Genomic DNA, 20,585 nt, shown 5'->3' on the forward strand with positions numbered 1-20,585 from the left:
TTAACATTATGTCTCAGGTTAAAGTAGAGAATAAAGCTCCCCATTTTTATATGTCTTTTATAAACACCATACTAATTTATATTTAAATGACAAATCACCTTGATTGAACTGAATGAACTTAAGCTTTTAAATATTAGAGTCTTGCAGGAAATCTTGCTAACTGAAGTCGTTATAAAACACATCAGTATGGGAAAAGTCCCCATAGAAACCAGAAGAAAAACACATCTTAATATATCATGCAGATTAAGGGCGATGGCCAGGGCCCACTTTCTGCTCTGCAGTCGTCTTTGGTTAAAAGCTTAACAAAAGAAAATCAGGTTGTAAGCAACTTTCTTTCTTGTCAAGTTAATTACCATTAAATCTTAACCAGTAAGCTGTGCAACATCCTGATTCCCCCAAAAGTGCTATTTTTTCAGCAGAAACACTCCATCTTTTGACTAAACAGCTGAGTAAAACAGCACTGAGCAGATATCAGGGGGAAAGCAGATTCTAGATGTACTGACAGAGGGGAAGAGCTTTCAAGACAGCTGCTTGAGTTTCTTTCTATGTCACTCTCACTCAAACACACACACACACACACACACACACCCTGAACTCCCTCTCTCCTTTTTAGCCAGTGACAGCAGGCACCCAGCGATGACACGAGGAGAGTCTCTGGCAGCCTGTAAGGCAGCACTAAACAGACAGAAATATCTGTTCTGACAGACGGACAGACCGTCACCCAGCAAGACATGCATGCAGCTGTCACAGAGCGTACTGCACCTCTTCGCGTTTGATTTTTCTATTTCTTATTTTAACTCTTCTCTCAACACCGAACACAGTTTTAGTCATTCTTCTTCCCGTTGTATTGATTTTCCCACTCCTACATTTACGAGACAGCGCCGAACATGGTTTATCTTATGGCTGGAGAGAGTGTGGACTGAGTTTCAGTGTCGTGACCCCGACATTTGAACAGACGAGCCATCCTGCAGCTAATCAACATCTTTGCTGCCTTCATTTGTTTATTCATCTCTTACTTTCCTTTCAGGAGAGTCTGTTCTCAATTTCTCCGGCTGTTTAGCCGTTTCGTTCTCAGGAACAGCCGTTCCCAATTAGGAGGGTCAGAGAGCGGAATAACTCATTCACTGGTATCTGACTTTGGAAGATCCACAGCAATAAGAAACTCCTGCTATAAAACTGCCAGGTCTAAAACTTGTGCACAGACTGTGTTTGCATGTGCATCTGTGTGCATAAATCTGTACTGTGTCAACAGGTTGTCAGGAGACTCTGACATCCATGTTTTACAACATGCGATTATGACAAACCTGCTCACGTTGTGATGGATGTAAAAAGTGCAGTTTATAAACATTCACCTGAAAATATAAGGTACTGAAACAATAGAAAAAAAAATCCCCTGATCAGTCAGGCGCACCCATGCACCAAAATCTGCACTCTGTGAAGAGAGAGCTGCTTTAATGGCTTTGCTTCAATGGTCCCCCCTAAATGCTGTAGAAGCTGGCGGCTGCAGTTTACAAGGCACATCTGCAGGTATTGCATTTCAAGCAGAGAAACTCAAGCTGTGAGAAAGAACATATACACAAACATTGTCACAGACGGAGGAGTATTCAGACGGGTTGCCTCTTCGTCTCTTGTAAAAAAAAAAAAAAAAAAAGATACTGCAGGTGTGAGCTTTTCAACATGGCACCAAGTCTGAAAACAATGGCACGTCTGAGGAAGGTGACAATCTGTGTGTTGTTCAATAAAAATACTCGCTTCAGTGTGAATTGATGGACAATATATGGTGAAGTGCACCATAGTGAGCACCATAGATTCTGTAGAGAGAATGAACTCATCAGTGTACATTCTCAGATAAGCACGCCATACTGAGGCTGAGTGCAAACCACTAGTCCATAGGCCTACAACTGTTTTGTGCATTTATAAAAATAAGAGTAAGTTTCTTTCATCCTTTTGTAAAACCTAAATTAAAAAAAAAAAAAAAAAAACACAATTTACCTTTACCAGTCAGTTGGAAACTCATCTACTTAGTTGGTGGTGAACTAGCACTCTTTGGTGTACGCCTAAAGTGTCAGTAAGGTGTTTGTTTACAAATGAAGTTCAAAATGTAAGAATTTCTAGAAGCAAAGCTCATTTTTTCATAAATGCTCTGACACAGCTGTGGTTCACTCTAGCTTCCAGCAAGAGCGAGACTTTCAGCAGATAACAGTAAGGCTAATCAGAGTACAAAGAAGTTGCTTTGTTTATTCCTCTTCAGCATTCAACTCTGTATGTTATCAAACATGGTGGAAATGTTCAAAGCCTTTACAGTCAAAGCACAGACTTTGTGACCTTGTAATGATGCGCTAGCCATGTTAAATACTTCCATGAAAAGCTAAAAATGCAAATTGATGAATCCAATTTTTGTGTTTCAAAGTAACAGTGACTTTGCTTCCAATATAAAAATATATGGGCCACTGAGTCAGAAAGTCATATACAATTATGTGAATGGTACAATTTTGAAGAGAATTGGTTGAAATCAGTATTACAAAGAGCTTAACATGGAAATCTTTTTTAACAGTAATTGTTGTGTCAAGCTGTGTGTACGCCAGTGTTTTATTTTAGGTGCAATTTCAGATTTTACTTAAAAAGCATATAAAAATAACATATTTGCCATGAGTCCAACATTTTTGTTGAACCCCGGTCATATTTACGAGGTAAAATTTTTAATTTAAAGTTGTTTTTTTATATTTTTCCCATGTCTGGGATTTTGGGGTGTATTTAATTTTTACATTTATTGAATTATTTAATAAATAATAAGAACGTGGATAATGCAGAGTGCAGTCTTACACACTTGAGCTCAGATCTGAATAATTTTAGGGACTGGTAAAGACCATATTTGACCATCACAATCAGAAGGGAATCAGATTTATACTGATGGGTGTTTTCTGTCCATGCATCTTTAACAACTAAGATTTCTGGTGATGCATCTCGATATGCATCAAATGAGCCATGAAGCACATATCACCTACATGTCCCTGAAGCCTTCGAGGCAGGACATTGGACTGGAGCAAAAGGATGCCTTCATGCAATTATATTTCCTTGGGACAACTCCTCCCAACACAGACTCCTCAATAAGCAGCTCTTACAGAGACATTTTCACCATTTTAATTCGTAAGCTCTCACAATAATGTCTCTGAGAGAATCAGATCTATTTGTTACAGATGAGAGTGGAGTGGCTCGGAGGATCATGGGTACCATCTCTCCCAAATCAGGGAAAGAAAGAGCAATCAGCAAAGCTTCAGATGGCATCCAACAGATTTGAGCTCCTTTCTTCAAGCACCGTTATTGTGGCGCTCCCACACACTGGTGATGTGTTGCACGCATTTCTGATCATTTAAATATGTCACAGATGGACAAGAACGTGTCTAATTGAGAAACATATGCATCACACTTACAGGGAATAATAATTCCAACATGTGTGTTTGTTTCCATTCGGTTCTCATCGTTCACTCACCACGAGTTGCAGGAGACCGATGGTGGCATTTTCCTGTACAGTTTGTGAAATTATGCAGATGATGACACCATGTTCCTTTTGTTTACCGTTACCGGGTCGGAGCGTTCAGGAGCGTTATTTTTCAACCTCACTCTACAGCTTCCTCTCCTCAGCCTCCCGTCTTTCTCTCTCAGGGAGTCCTTCCTGCTTCGGCATTGGAGGAACGTCCTCGGCATTATGAGAAGCCATTAATGAGTGTTTGGCGTGGCATGTTGTGATGCGCGGCATATTACAGCCATTCATCAGAGTCAGGAGACACTTGACAGGCGGACAGCCAACAGGTTGTGTAATCATATAACACAGCCATGTCAGGCCTGCCACGGCTCCGTGTCCCATTCAGGCCTCTAATGTTGTTTTCCTCTGGGTAATTGACAATGCCAGACATAGAGACCCAGTGATGGATAACATAATGGACCCACTGGCACACAAAGATGGCGGCCGACTAGAATGATGTCATCTTCAAATATACAAGCATTTAGAAATATTCAGGATTTGTTATGGCTCAGTCTTTTTGTCTTTTTTTAGGTAACATTTATTAGCTCGCATTAACCCTTGTATTATTCTAGTTCAGGGTATTTGTTTTTCAACAAAGGAGCTTTAAAAAACAATTACTTCTGCCACTCAATCAGTAGAATATTACATTATATGTTTTTGCCATTTTTTGTCTTTATATCAACCACACTTACTGTAATATATATATATATATATATATATATATATATATATATATATATATATATATATATATATATATATATATATATATATATATTACCATTTGGCTATCCCGTCATTGTGGGTTTGCTTTTCTGGAACAAAGTTTGGCTTGTTGATGGTGCATGTTACTCTCGAAATGCTCCCTTTTGTCCCCGACCCTGTTTGTGGTTTTTCCGGACAGAAACTTTATGGATAGTTATGGGAAAAGATTAAACCACAGGGTATCATCCTTCTATTGTAGACAATGCAGTTCTGTTTAATTCTACACACACTGGAACCGTTCATGAGTCCGAATGAGAGTCAGCTCCTCTAAATCTGATGCCATAGATTCATAAATAGTAAAAAAGTGGGTTGCTCCCTGCAAGGCAAGGGTCTGCTCAAGCAAAACAGTTCAAGGCTCTCCATGTCTTTCTTAAAGATTATAGTAGGATTGTGGAGAAGATGGATAGATGGGTTTGGGCTCCTCCAGTCTGTCATAGTGCAGAAAAAGCAAAGCCAAGAAGTGAAGCTCTTGATTTAGGTTTTCCGAGAATGAGCTGGAGAGTGCTGTTACCCCTCTGACAAGATCTTGGATAATCAGGTGACAATGGATGAGTGAATCAATGGCAAACCATACATGCAAAAGAACAGATAGACGGAAGGATGAACTTCCGAACGACAGATAACCGTTTCTGTCAGTGAGAGAAGTGTTTATTCAGCCAGCTAACCGGCTGTGCTCAGCAACAGGTGCAGGACATTCCATAAAGTCGACACTTTCCCCAGTCCACCACCTTTTGTGGCATCCCATAAAAGCACCTCTACTCATATGAATGGTATAAGTTTTTATTTATTTATTTTTTTACCTCGACTATAAATCTTTGGAAATCTTCATGCTGGTAACGCTCTCCTGTGCAATGATGGACAACTCCACTTCCGTGAGAAAAAGAAAAAAGTTTTCATGTTGAAAGGGCTCATTGCATCGTTCCAGTCTTCAACCAATTCTGTCCGTTCTTGGTGGGATTCATATCAGTACTTTGGCAGAGACTCTGAATGCGACTCTGTTCCCGTCTCGTGTTGCCCAAGGCCAGGTTTTCTTTGCAGATGGAATCCGCTCCTCCTTTCAAAGACGTTTCCAAGGTTGTTGTGTATTTTAATATTCGTGGTACCATCATGCCAGGGAAGTATTGCCAGTCTAATCTCTCTGGAAGCAGAACAGGACGGACACGCTTCTCCAATGAAGGACTTCAAAAAGCATGTCAAGCATGGGCAAGAAGAATACTTTTTGAGATCATGTGGGACGAATATAAAAGTTGCTTAAGAAGAATGGAGCTAAACAAAAAGGAATGCCATTCTCATGGTCAAGCCAACAGCTTGAAACAATATGCTTTTACCAGATTTATATATAGAAAAAAAAATATCAGAGAAAACTACAATAAGATTCAAGATGAAAATGTCAGGGTTAGTCTGAGACAAAGCCTGGTCTTGGACAGAACTAAACCATCATCTCTAACACACTATATTATTATTATTTGTCTCCTAATTACTGCAGTAGTCATAAATTATCCCTAACCTATTATGAATGCATCACATTTTTTGAATAAATCTTTGAGAGAAATTGATTTGAGTTTATGCAATAATTATGCACACGGCTGTGTAAAAGAAAAAAAAAAAGCCAAAGCGAGACTTTAGCAGCTTCAGAGTTCTGCAGAAACAACACAATGCAGAGAAACGTTTAGTTCTTAACTAGACAACTGCATCAAAGAAGCAGGGGTGACCTCAAGGCAGGGTGAGACATTGTTAAAAAAGGAAAGTATCCTCACACAACCTGTTCTGCTCTGTCCCTAAGCTGGAAAGGAAAAGACAATGTTCTTTCTCATCCTCCCACTCCACACAGCTTTTTTACCTCTGGTTGTTTGTGAGAAATCCTTTGCAGCACACAATCTCTCCCCCCTCACCCACCAAAAAGGGCCGATTTATAAAAGTGAAAAATGGGCTGCTAGATGAAAACCAGAATGAATCCAGCAGGGATAAAAATACACATCCTTGCCTTTTGAACATTCTCGCTGTTTCCCGAAGGTGGAGATAGGACACCTAAGGGAATCATATGTTTGATCGTGCTAACATTTTAAAACACTTGTCTTCATTTATGTCTGGATCTGGGTGACTGTCAGAAAAATAATGAGAGCACAATAATTGACAGGTGTTTATGTGAACAGGCCATCAGATTAGCTTAAACAAGGCCTGCTTACTATTAATCAGAAATAATCCAAACTTCACTGATTACAAAAGCTGGTTTCAAGAGCGGCTATATTTTAGTCTAGTTTGGCTAAAGAAGTTAATGTTATAAATATTAAGAGAATTCAGTCTGATGACAAGTGAAAAGTCTGGAAATTAGGATCCCGGTCAAATAATTTTTAAACGATTGGCACTCTCTTGTCTCTTTCACCAAACATTTCCCTCATAAACTTAAAAAGACGATCTGCCTCAGAGCTACCTCTGGCCTGTCGTAAATCACAAGAGGTGGCAGCGATAGCCTACGCAGCTGTGGACTTTCAGAAATGACGCCGGCAGTGCAGGACAGGAGACGTGGTGCAGCGTGGGTGTTTAGCACATTAAACCTTTGCCTCTCCATATCGTTCTTTTCACAACAATAAAACACATTTTTTTGCCCAATAGCTGCAATTTTATGTTGGTCGCAGCTCAAGTAAGCCTTGCAGTCGCATTTGAGAAGATGATTTGTTCTGATCTGTTTGTGTGTCCTTGGCTTTCAGAAATGTACTTAGGCCATGCAGGCAGTTTTAGAGAGCTAATAAATTTAGGTTTCCCTAATGATCGTGTTTTATTTTATTCTGTCTGTCGCTGAAAAATATGAATAAGTGAGACTGCAATGTCCGGAACGTCACAGATGAGTGACAGTACTAATGTGGAACAGTACTACTAAAATGTAGTGAGTTATTCTACTGCAATCTGTGGTAAAGTTTTGATGCTACTACTCAGATTGGAACTCTGTATCTGCAAATGCCTGATTTTAAACTACTCAGATCGCTATCTGAGACAAAAAAAAAACTAAGAGTGAAACATCCCTAATGAATCATTTGATGTAACATTTTGCAGCTCTTTTATGTGCTTCACTGAAAATGAATTATCTGGCTGTGTATTTGCCAGCCTGGTCTTTCCTTATCTCAGATTTGTTTACATCATTGGTATTTGCTCATACACACACATACTCTGTAAGATTGTGGGGGGCATATGTTCTCCCAACTGTGTCTCGGGAATTAAGCTAGATTACCTGGCACCTTTATCTATTATCTTCGTCATCCTTTTTTTTAAAACACCTGAGAGCAATAACAAAAGAATAAGGACAAATAAAAAAGTACAGCTGCAGCTATTTTGCAAAGTTGGCACTACAACTTTGCCAACTTAAAACAAAAACCGTTTTATTCTAGGAAAATTAAGCAAAGTTATCATCGGGACTTACATCAACATAAAACATTATGTAGTCTAAGACTAAAAAAACTGTCACATGAATCTGACAGCCACAATAGTTTGGATTTATTTTCTTTCCCATATCTGGACAAAGTGGAAAGAAACTCTGAATCATTCCATCATGTTTCAGTTGATTTTTCCAAGTATTGACACTGGCCACAGGATTCTCAGTAGGGTCTGGCTGAATTTCTTTCCCTGCAGAGCCAAACAGGATCCTGCCCAGCTCCTCATAAACAGCAGCTGCAGTCTGCTGCTCAGTTTCCAGTTCCCCCAAAGCCACCAGCACCGGACGGCCCAATCAAAACCAGCACCCGGCGCTCCCTTGCTCTGCTTTCACAGAGTGCGCGACTGAAACAAGAAACGTCCCACAATCAAAGATCCGCGGAATAAAAGAAATATCCTTTTACCTGCGTGACCTCAGAGGCGCTCGTGCTGCAGCTGGCACCCGCCTCCCTCCCCCGCCCCGCCCTTCATGTATTCCTCCCGCGCGGTCCGATGCTGACCTCTCCTTAAGAGGAGATCTGAGAGAAGAGGAAGACAGAGGAGAAGGTTGTTAAATTTCCCCTTAATGGAATGCCGGGGAGAACCTGGTTCAGACAGAGGACAAATGTATCACAGAGAAACACACCACGGTGTTGAAAAATGTATGCAGGAAGCCATGAGGGAGTTTGCTATACTGCCCCATTTACTCTACCTCCTAACCCTGCTGGAGAGTCAATGAACCAAAGAACAACTGCACCACCAATCACACGCCCTGTGCAGCCTATATACTGCAGCAAACCTGTCCCAACACCCCTATCCCCCCCCCCAAAGCACAGGAACAATGTCCTTCTCAAAGGTTATCTGCTTGGTCAGTCCCTCATCCTGAGTCCATTACACACACAGAGTGGTGAGATTCCCTGCCTTAATACACCCCTCTTAGTCTCTTCTCACTGCTTCACTGCCTCCTTTAACTCCTCGTACAAATCCAGCATAGGCCAACAACACCCACCCATACCGGTTTTTGGGATTAGCCAATCAGAGCATTTTCTGTGCATCTCAGCGTTGCTGTAAAAACGACAGCATTTGACTTGATTATTACACATCTACTTCATTTATTTAACTTCAAGTCCCAAGAATAAATGCACAATAAATAAAATACAAGTTATCCAAGAAGATGAGGAGAAGAGGAAGGTGATGGTTTGTACAGGTGTATTTGAATAAAAAAGTCTGAATATATGTCCAACTGGAATCATTTGTTAGGTTAAAAGCACATTCTGAAAATAACCTTTAAGCAGGTATTAAATATACTTTTCATTAAGCCCAATAAATGTCTCTTTTTTTTTTTTTTGTTCTAATCCTAAATGCCATGTTTTCATTAGTGTAAGCAGACAATCTCCATAATTAACAGAAGTAAAGGCTTTAAAACACGAGTCTGTGTGTAATTAAACTACATAATTTGTTTCACTTAGTAAACTGACTTAATGAAAATAATGAACTTTAAATAATATTCAAATTTCCTAAACGGGTCTGTGAGAAAGACATTTTTTTTTCTTGAGGCTGACTCTTGCTCCATCCTGCAAATCAATTCTAAATCAGGCCAAAATCACACTAAGCAGCTGTATATGTTGCACTGACTGACAATACTTGGTAACAAAAAAGATTATTTTGGGTGTCTAGTGAAATAACTAAGCTACGGCGAAAAACAAGATGCAAATTAACTTCACCATACCGCAACTATAAATGCTGCTGAAGTTATCATCCACTTCACAGCTTCCCATTGGTGATAAAATCAAGGGCAATTCAGCTGCTTTTTAAGAAATCTGGAATATATGTAATCATTTCTGGCCCAATATCTAAAATCTGTTGGTCATATCTGTAAAAATAATGAAATCACTGGCACATTTGTTGGCTACTATACTCCAAGTGTTATAAATTCATGCTTTTCTTTTGAAAACAAGTCCAACCAATTTCTAATTATGTAAAATAAACAACAAATCAAAATCACATGAATAGAACGCAATCGCATAGACGGGTTAGATTTCATGGCCCAGTCTAATCTGATCCTACATGTGTGTAATTTAGATTATAGAGCCATTATGGTAAGAGTTGTGTATGTAAGACAATCCGGCCACCAATCCTTCCTCCTCAGGAACCAAGTGGAGACGTTAAAATCTGCAAACATTTCACAATCTACACTGTGCATGTAGGCAATATTTGTGCTTAATACAGAAGCTGTCAGATAAATTAGGTAGGTCTGTATGGTTGAGAGAAATTTATGAAGGAATACAATATTATAAATGAAATGGAATATAATTAAAAGACTTTTAAAAAATTAAGCTCCACAAAGCTAAACCAAGTTAGAAATTGGCGTTTTGTCTTGTTATTGGACTAACAAGACAAAATGTTCCTTCACGTTCTGAAGGTTATAGCAACTGACAGAAACAAGTCCCGCAGGAGGATGCAACATTCGTCTTTCTGTTTCACCTACAACGTAGGAGACAAACTTTCTTTTGCTCAGCCTGACTTCTTATCAGAGTTTCCAGCACTGAACTATAAAAAACTAAAAGAAAAAAAGTTAATAATTTGTCTAACTGAACCCGGTGGAAGACATCAAGAAGGCTAGAAATAAGCTTTTAAGCCACAATTCTGTGAAACGCACAGATAAAACGATCAAAAGTGATGTAAATTGCTTTGTTCTTGGAACTATATCTCTCACTCATCTGCTGATATTCGGAAAACAACAAAGATATTGTTTAGAAGGAAGGAGCGTGCGGAGAAAACCGAGCACCCCCTCAGTACAACACAACACCTGCTCGCTCATTTAATCCACGAGAAGAAGGCAACACACTGAAGAACATAATGTGGGAAGAGGGGGTTGACTTTGGACGGAGGCCAAAAAACCAAGAGGACAGGGTGGGGGTGGGGGGGAGAGAGGAGGAGAAAACCATAAATACGCAGGGAGGCGAGCAGGTGTTGCAGACAAATGTGATTTACAGCATCTAAGTCTCATACACTGCTGACAGGTAAGCCTATTAGGTTGATATTACACAGCTATAACACACACACCGGCGGACCCTTTTAAAAGCATTTGTGTACTCGGTGTGCAAGGGTGACCTGTTAAAGGGAGATTAAATCGAGTGGTTAAGGCAGCCGTACGTTAACTTCCTTATTGTTTTGTTTTGTTTTTCCTTTTTATTTCAGATAATCTTAGTCGGCAGCAGTGAAACATGATCCCGTTTTATTACAGGTCAGATAGAATTGAAGGTTAAAAGAAGAGTAAATGAATGTTTTGTTCTCACACTCTAAAAGTCTTTTAAAAAGCAAACAGAGAGCTGAATGCCTCGACTGCGACCCCTTTTCTTTTTTTTTTTTTTCTTTTTTTTTCTTTTTTGCATATTGGAAACTGCCAGGGAGCAATCACCCCGGAATGCAAACATTTATGAGAAACTAAATGCGCTAGAACACCGAGATTCGCAATCGAATTTCTCTTGTAATGCTGCATGAGAGACAACCAGACTAGAGGAAAATTGCTACCACTTGAGCAGCTCGCTTACAGATGGTGTTGAGAGCAACACGGCACAAAGCAATACGTTCCTTAATAACGTGGTGAATGTCGCAGTGAAAGGCTCCGCGGTAGCTTCTGCATACTCAAGCTCTTTTTTTTTTCTTTTTTTTTCACTTCACCCCTCCTGTCAGAAGTGCAAACTCTTTCATCCTGGATATAAGAGTCTGCAGTAAGAAATCCTCAAAGAGACTAATCGTGTTAAATGAGGTTTGTGTCTGTAGCCGTGACTTCTGAGCCTGTGTGCAGCAACGTCGGCTGGGGGTTGTAACGGAGACTACAATTTTTCGTCACCCCTTAAAATCTGAGCTAACTCTCTGCAAAAGCCAGGAGATCTCCATTTTACGACGCCCGATTGGGTTTTAACACTTGACCAGGGTTGGGTGAGATTAACAAAATTTTCTGTGTGCAAAGTCTTTAAAGTGATGCGTACGATAAAGCCAAAGTTTGTCTGGAGAAAAGCCCTTAACGCTGTGACGTTTACTTTAGCTTCCTGCGGGGGATCGTCCTCTCCGGTGGCTACTCATTGACAAGCTCACTAATGTGTGCACATGTGTACATAAACACACCTTATCATCCGGGGCTGAGGAAGCAGGAGGGCTATAAAGGCCGACCTCATCTCCTTAAAAACAGGCCGCACTGTCCCTGGGTGTCTTAACACAACTCATCAACTGTTAAACCAGAGAGAGAAAGGCCGAGCAGTAAAAATCAATGCCCCCAGCACAGCAAACGCCCATCAATTATGCTAGGTGGAGGAGGAAGGAGCAAGAATTTGCAATAGACAAGAAGCAAACAGAAGGAAAAGGAGGAAGGCGAGGATAAAGTCCATGTTAAGTTAAAAGCAACGGGCGAGTACGCTGCCCGGGATTGATTACCTTTATGCAAATAAAAGAACGTGGCAACCGGAGAATGCAATTTTCAGCAGCAGCAGCAGCAGCAGCAGCAGCAGCAGCAGCAGAGGCTTTGAAATCGATCGAAGCCAAGAGAGAAGCCATTTTCCTCCAGCCAAGATAAAACCCTTTGCTATGAGCTGTCAGATACTTATCAGGAGGAAATTAGCAAAGGAATGTCATTTTCCCCAAACAAGCAGGTCAAGTGTTTCTCCCAGTGTTTCACGTCCTTCACTCACACCCAAAATTACTCGTTCTCTCCTGCGTGACGATGATTCGTGAACGTTTGAGCATAGCATTCATATTCCACAAGCTTTAAGGTGGTGCTTTATTGTGAAATGGCCAGAAATGAATGCCGTTTTTAATATTTTGTAAAAAAATAAAAAATCTAAATCAAATGGCACGCACTGGTGTTTAGACATCTTTAGTCGAATAAACCTGAACACAACCCAGTGCAGCCGACTGCCTTCAGGCTTTTCCCAAACTTTGAACTTCTCATGGAGAAATGTTTAGTCTGACATGTAAAGAGAGAAAGAAGATAAGGAAAGACGGGTGTTATCCATCTAATACGACTTACACTGAGTTGTTTTTAAAATAAAAAATTCAGCAAAGCTGGTAGAGACGTACAGGAAAACACAAAAGGTTGTGTTGGACTAGCTCACATACTCCTTAAAAATCAACTGTGTTTGTAAAGCAAAAAAAAAATAAAAAATACTTTTCTGAGGCACTGTAATAAAGAGCACAGGCATCCCATACGGCGTGAGCAGCAACAACTTGCTGTTTGAAACATAGAGGATGAGGTCTCTCTTTCGCCTTGGCTCCATGGATTGACCCCGCAGCCTCCCAGCACCCGCACGTATGCACTGACGCAAGTCTGTCCTCAATCTGCGAGCCTGATCTCACCAAAACAATATTTGAGATTTTGGCCTGCAGTCTTTGTTACTGGCTGAAAAGAGAGGAGGGGAAAGAAAAAAAATGAAAAAAATAAAAGAAAATAAAGAAAGCACACAAAGAACAGAGCACAAAGTGATGTCAAAGCAAGGCAGTGGCCCACACAAGACAGCCTTGTCAGGAGAGAGAGAGAGAGGGAGGAGGGCAGCGCGGCGTCAACATCAACACCGCTTCTGCAGTCATCGCTCAGCAGGTAATTATGATAACAACGTGTTCCCTAGGCAGCCTCTCTCTGATTTAGTTTCCAGGCACTTACCCTTCCTAAAATCTCCCCTCGATAACATCTGATATGATTACAAAGTCGAGATCCTTTTCAAGGAGCGCCCACTTATGTGCCTCTAATTTGGTGTACGCTAACCTTCCCTCTCGTGACTACTCTGTGATGTTTCTGGTCTCGTTGTGTACGCTTGGTTAAGACGTTGCACAGTTTGGATTGTCGCATCAGTTCTGGAGAATGCCATGACATCAACAGGCCTCACCTACAAACACCATGTGTTACCGGGAGCGCCGCTGCCGCCGCCGCCTCCGATTGTAAACACGGCATGCGCCACGTGCGTGCGTGTGTGTGTGGGGGGGGGGGGGGGGGAGGTGGGGCTCGTCGTTTCATTGTGCCTAAACGTCCAGGTTCACCGGCGGGAGTCCGGCCCTGAAACGAGTCGGCCAGAATTGACCCTGCGATTACCTCCGCGGCGCGGCATTATCCTTCCTCCGCTTGTCATCGCGGTCGACCTCCTTTAAAACAGCCAACGCTGCTCTGTAACAGAACTGGGCTGTTGACATACTGAAGACATTTAAGATAATCCCAGAGATGTCTCTGTGTTTTCCAAGATTACATCTTCAAAGGGGAAATGCGCCCACCAGCCTCTACTTGAAAGGGAGAGAAACGCAGTGGGTCCTTGTTCTGAAGGAGGGGGTGGAATAGCTGAAGAATGCAATCACGGTTTTGGAGTGGAAGGAGGCCTGTCCTGGCTAGCTACGCTGGCAGGAGGGTGAGAGGACAGGAAGGGGTGGAGGTGGCGGTGGAGAATAATCAGACCTGCAGAGAAAACACACCTGCTGGATGGGACAAAGCAGACAAGACTCTCACCTGTGTGACCCGCCACAGGCTGTAAATCACTAAAGCCCGCCTGCGACCGGGTTCTGCCTCTTGCATTGTTTGCAAGTTGAAACTTTGATGTTAAACACTTAACCGAGACCTTTTTGATCAGTCGGTTGCTTCTTATCCAGTCACATTCAAATTCGTTAACTTGCAATATTTTAGAGATTTTTTTTTCTTTCTTTGATCTCAGGAAAGAAAAGAATCTGCTGAGAGGGAATAACTTTTTCATTCTTAGCCAAACAGGATAGATTAACAATATTTTTCTATTTACATTCCTAAAGTTAAAAAATAAATAAATAAAAGGATACTAGATTCTAGACAGAGGCATCTCAGCAATTAATCATCTAATCAGGTAGGAGAGAATAGAAGATCATTTCCTAACTGGTGAATCTAGAGTATTTGTTGTTTTTCTGACATAAATTGGAGTAATTCGATCATGGCAGCCTTTTTGTGTTTTAGTTTTTGTTTTCAATCTTTGTACAAAAATGCTTAAAATTTGTGCTATTTTTACTCAAGACTTTTAAGCATGTGACAGTGCTCCAAACCCAATTGGTATTTTACATCAACAGAAAGCCTGTGTTTTCAGCTGCTGCAGGTAGTTTTCCTGACACAACAGACACTGAGATATCAACAATATAGAAGCTAAAAACATTGACAAAATTTACACTTAATTATTGCTAAATCTTTGGGTCGAGACCTTTAATGTGTCTGTGTTTATAAAAGTGTCGATATAGAAATAATAGCTCATGTTAATCCAGTTTAAGTGTGATTGTGATATTATGTTAAGGCGAGATTTGTCCTTTATGGCCAACTTGTTCTGTCGGTGTCGGACTTGCATGCTGTAACTCCAGTGATAGTGACTTCGTCGCTCCTCTGCAGCCTCCAGTGTCCCTGCATCCTACTTGATGCTTTATGTCACCGCAAAACATTTCAAAAACACCTTGTGTTTATGCTCGTGCGTCTATCTGGAGAACAAGCGTAAAATGTTTTTGATCAGCTGTGTCATATCCAAATTGCTTGTGAAGCACGAAATGAAAGCAAGCAAAGCGCAAGAAAGAAATTGTGACTCATATCTGCACAAATGTCAGCTGTGACGTCCACCGTGGCGGTGAGCGCCTGCTAATGACTCAGGGAAGCGCTGGCTAACGTGGCTCTGACGGACATCGCCGTCGCTCCGTCCGGGCGTGCTGACCGGCACAGCCGCGGAGCTCCTGCTAATTATAGGCGGTGAGTGTTTTTCACACTGTCCGTGAGTGGGAGCTGCGAGGAACACAGAACCAATAATAGCAGTTCCTACTACCAAGGCAGAAACTGGGTGCTTGTGCCTCGTTTCAGCTCAAGATGACATCATTAGTGAGTCAAAAGACCAGAGCCCACCCTCCGACGAGGGATCAGAAAGCACAGGATGAGGTCTGTCCAGTGTCACAGGGAACTCTCTGTACAGCACGAGAGGGTTAAAAAACACCCAGACAAAGAGGCACAAGTCACTTAACCACCACAGGGTTATTTATGTGCTGCAGAAGAAAGGAAGACAGAGCAAAACAAATTTGTCATCTGCAGGAGGCAGTGAGTGAGTCCACCCGTCTGCTGAATCATAACTGAGTCTCAGAGAGAAGAACTTATTTTAGAATGAGCAGCGATAAACAGCAGCGCGTTCGGCACTGGGCACGGTGTTTTTGCTCTGGCTGAGCTCTGCGACGGGCCCCTCCTTGTCCCTCCAGCCTCACTGGCCATGGTTGAAAAATTAATGCAGCAAACTGACAACACTTAGGGCCTCCCTCCCTCCTTCCTCGTGTACCAAACAGGATCAATTACCAAAGCAGGGCTCCACTCAGCAGCGCTGAAGAAACAAGAGGCACTCTCCATCACAGCTGTGCAACCGTTTCTGTGTGCGTGTGTGTGTGTGTGTGCATATAGGTGTGTGTGTGTGTGCGTGTGTGTGTGTGTGTGTGTGCGTGCGTGTGTGTGTGTGTGTGTGTGTGAGGTTCAGGCCAGCTTATGATGAGCAGAAAGAGGAGGAGGTGGTAATAGTCTGTTTGCTTCTCTCTAATGACAGCAGCAGAGTGGATTAGCGAGCCTCCTAGCCCATCAGCATCACTCCGCCCAGTAAGTGACAGAGCATGTAAATAACCAGTTATGGCCACCAGCAGGAGAAAAAAAGAGAGAAGATGGAGAAAGTGAGACTAATATAGAGAGAGAGAGAAGAAGAAGAGAGAGAGAGAGAGAGGAATGGATGGGCCGTGTGAAATCGTGCATGTGCCTTCATTTGTATGCAGGTGGAGATTTCAAGGAGTTCCATTTCTACAACATCAGCCAAGTTATTCAAATGCAGCACATCTGACTGAAGAGGATAACATAAAGAAAGGCATCAGCAGAAATGGCAGCAGGCAGTAATCCCCTGGCCTGGGCCACTTGTGTTTGCCACGCAGACAGGCAACACTGTCAGCCGCTGCACCCATACAGGCCTTATCAGTGACAGCCACGGGGCTATTCTAATAACCCTGCCGAGGCTCCGAGCTGCTGGGACAGACGGGGCGACAAGCGGACAGACAGGAGGACACTACCTGGGAAAAGATGGGCCTGAGAACTAGGTGTCGGCCGGTCGCTGTGTGCGTTTTCTCGTGTCTTTCTGACATGCCGACAATTTCATCTAAAAGGTACTGCAAGGGAACACAGAGATGCGCCAGGAAAGACGTTGGTGAGCAGAGTCAGAATTATAAAGCTGCTTCCCATACGTTGCTGGACAGATGATCTCTGTCAGACCTTTCTCAAACAACTCTACAGCAGAAACGCCGTCTCTAGCCACACCTGAGCTTGACGACTGCCACACAAGTGATGTGCCAACCTCCAATGTGGCTGAAGTGTAACAATTCTGCAAAGATAAGCCAGGATTTTAGATGTTCTGAAGCACAGATCTGTGACAAACATCCAAAAGAATAGGAAATCAGGAAGGGGGCAATTTTTTTTTTCTTTTTACACCACTGTATACAGCATCAGAAAAGTTAGAAAATATATGTTAAACATAGTTTTTTTTACCTTCTGATGTTACAGGCTTTAGAGAGGAATCAGATTTGATTCAAACTGGCACTGGCAACCCAAAGCTTGACAAAAATCACACATTGGTAATAGCCAACAAACTTTTTGATCCGAGTGTCTCGACAACCGACCCTACAAGTGTGCACTTTTCTCCATATCTGTGACGCTGTTGTCCGTTGCTGCTCAACTCCCCCCACAAGGGAGAGTATCCATCTCCAGTTTCATCACCGATGTACAAAAAGGTCAATCAGACAGCTCCCAGGCTCTTCTTTGTGATTTATGCTTTTGTGTTATAAGCTGTGTTCACATTCATCTCCATCTGTAAATCTAATCACTCTGCTTCACGGCTGCGGTGCCCGGAGCTTTCAGGACAGAAGCCTACGGGATGCAGCTTGTGTCAATACACCAAATGTTGACATAAGACGGGTAACAAGTGCTGCCTCGCTTCTCTGACAAGACACGACCACGAGAGGTCAGATAAGAAGAGCCACCACATTTCTGTTGTTTCTTTTTATTAACAATCGCCGCTTATTGCTATCTTTGCATGCCTGGATCTTGATAGTTGTGTGTCAGATCTCCAGGGTTATTTTTCTTAGCTCCTCTTAAGAGGCTGTAGTCTGTGAAAAGGACAAAAAAAAAAAAAAAAAAAACAGCAACCAGAGTGCTGCAGGGCTTCATTTGTAGTCAATAAATAACTCCAGTATTGACACCAGTAAGTGAGGGTGTCACTCAGATGATGCAAAAACAGAGCAGCGTTCCTACAGAAGTGCTTCAAGGCATTCTCTGTGTCTATGCAAGGCATAATCATTACCTTGGCTTAAGAAAGCCTCCGCAGCCACTCGAAGCTGAGAGACGTAAAAACATCGACTCTTGCCTTGTCTCGGAGCGTTTGCAGCAGAAGAGGCTGGACGCTTTTGCTCAGTGGCTGCCACAAGCAGTACGAGGACTTAATCTGGTCTCCCGTGTGGAGCTGCGACGCCGTTTTCTGCGAAGATTCCCCGCGCAAAGGTGATGACACAGCGCACCCCGCGGGCCTGTCAGCTCGTCTTTAGCCTGCTTGTGTCTGCAGTCGGCTCTGGAGAATTTCCAGTGCCGCACAGACTCGCGCTGAAACGCAGGCTGGCACGACTCTCCAGCATCACTTTGAGTACTTAGTACTTCAACATCATGAGCTCATGTCAGAAAGTTCAGTGTAAACACAGACTGAGTCAGTCTGGCTTACATATTAAATATCCTGATGCACGTAAGAGAGTGGGAAGTTTCAGGTAGGGAAGACCCAATCAGGATTGCTGGTTCTCCATATATGGATGTTTTTGAAAACTCAAAATCCCAGTTCAGGCACTTTGTTCAAATGAATGCCATATATGCTTGAAAACACCTCCGCTTTAAAGTGCAGCAAAACAGCACATACAATATTTCATGGTCTAATTTAGCATTATTTTCTGCCCACTTACACCAGCCACAAATGGTTTTCAGGAACATGTGGGATCCTTTTTTTTTTTTTTTTTTTTTTTTTGACAGCAACAGATATTTTGTGCTAACAGGAGTTTCTACCTTATGCTTCAAACCATATACCTGACAAAACACTCTTATTTTTCTACAGGTACTGTTTCAAATTCAAATACTTTTCTGAACTTCTAGGCTAATACGAGCAATGATGACAGATTTAACACATGTTAAAAAAAATTAAGTTCTTCTCTAATGCATGAAGTTTGTCTCCAAGTAGGCAATTACTGATGGACAAATAAAGGTGCATAAAATTACCTTTTATAACTTTTTCTTACTTTTTGGGCTGATCAATCCCTCTGCTTTTTTTCCTGTTTCTAGCTAACACACTGATCAGGATCATTGCTGGTGCCTGGAATCACATCCGGACATCCCTGATTTCAGGATTGTTGGATTAAAGGTCTGGAAACTTTTCCTTTACATGACAAATAAAGCTATGATGTCATCACTAAAACACAAATCAATCCATGTTAAAATGCACAACAAGCAACCCTTAGATGAAGAGAGTCTAAAAAATAAAAAAAAATCAATGCAGCATCCTAAATTCCTTTGACAGATATCAACTCAAGATTTTAAGATGGTGACTGATTTTTTTTTATTTATTTTTTTTATGTGCCACCAAAATGCAAGAGGAGGACTTTTAATAATTGATGGCGCTGGAGCGGGAAGATAACCGCTCTCCTCCTGTTATCAATCATTAATGGAGTTTCCATCAAAAACACTTCAGCCCCTCAAGTATCAAATCTCTCTTGAAGGTGGAGGAGCCACATTCAAAACATCCCACTTAATCGAAGGGCATACAATGTGCTCTGCGTCCCCCCCCCCTTCATTTTCGCTTGGGCAAATTAGGATAATAACGTCGCAAATTGCCAAATTGTTCACGGTGCGAGCGTAAAAGTGGGTATTTTAGCCGAGGTCTACGTGTGAGTGATGAGGGTTAATGGGAAAATACTAAATGTCTAAATGGCGGCAGGGGAAACAGCCGGCCAACCTGGCGCTTTGCTTTCTTTTGCTCTTTAATGTGTGTATGCAGAACTGCTTAAAGCCTCCTCTGTTTATCTTGCTCGCTCTTTAAGCCAGCTGGGCCCGTCTGGTCAAAGTCACGCAGGACATGATGTGCTTCGGCAACACTAATAAATTACACTGCTAACCTTTAAAACGACACCGCTGTTGCTTACACGCAGGCCTGCGTACGTTTGGAAAGACGCGCAGACACAGGCCTCGGTTCATGGTGGAATTTAAAGGATCAGCATGGGTTAAACTGAATAAAATGTACTTTCAGCATCCCGACGCCCTCGGATGTCACTTGCACATCATGCGCACACTAGACGACATAAGCACTGCTGCTATAGCTACAGCTGTAATGATAGAGTATCTCTAATTACCCATCAAGATGGTTTTGACAGTGTTCTGTGTGCCAGCGATCAGTGTCGTGGCACGGCGCCAGCAGCGACTCGGTTCTGTGTGATTTGTAGCTGCAGCTGAGTAGCGGGTGGTACACCGCCGGAGCTGCAATGCCACACACTTTCATCCCTGTCCCCTCATCTCCTTTCTCCATCCTTCATCCCACCCTTTTCTTTTTTCTTTTTTTTTCTTTCCTCTCGCGACAACCCTCAGCGGTGTAGCACTCGGGCTGTCCTGCATCACCGCCCCGACCTTGCTTGTCATCAGTATTTACCAGGCTTCCCGAAGCTGCTGCACAGCCCAAAGAAAAGGGCCACAGTGAGAATTCCGATGGCAAATATGAGCTTGAGGCTTTCAGGTTTTAAAAGTAGAGGGGAGAGTGGATTTTAAAGTTGTAAATGCTATTATTTAAACTGGGTAAGGGGTATAATTGCACCGAAGTCG

General features: G+C 42.2%; 1 protein-coding gene across 4 annotated transcripts in view; it reads right to left on the reverse strand.

Annotated features, from left to right (window-relative positions):
- The window catches only part of zmiz1a (zinc finger, MIZ-type containing 1a), a 122,310-nt gene that overhangs the window by 84,880 nt on the left and 16,845 nt on the right, over positions 1 to 20,585 (reverse strand). For 3 of the 4 annotated variants that reach the window (XM_088013511.1, XM_088013513.1, XM_014987269.2), the window contains exon 2: positions 8,119 to 8,232. The exons of the other annotated variant lie outside the window; for it this stretch is intronic. The gene's annotated coding sequence lies outside the window, so the exon portion shown is untranslated. The remainder of the gene's footprint in view (positions 1 to 8,118; positions 8,233 to 20,585) is intronic. 4 annotated transcript variants of the gene reach the window in all.

The sequence above is a fragment of the Poecilia mexicana genome, unplaced genomic scaffold (genome assembly GCF_051168715.1).
Source record: "Poecilia mexicana isolate PSO_F unplaced genomic scaffold, ASM5116871v1 scaffold_15, whole genome shotgun sequence".
NCBI lineage: Eukaryota > Metazoa > Chordata > Actinopteri > Cyprinodontiformes > Poeciliidae > Poecilia > Poecilia mexicana.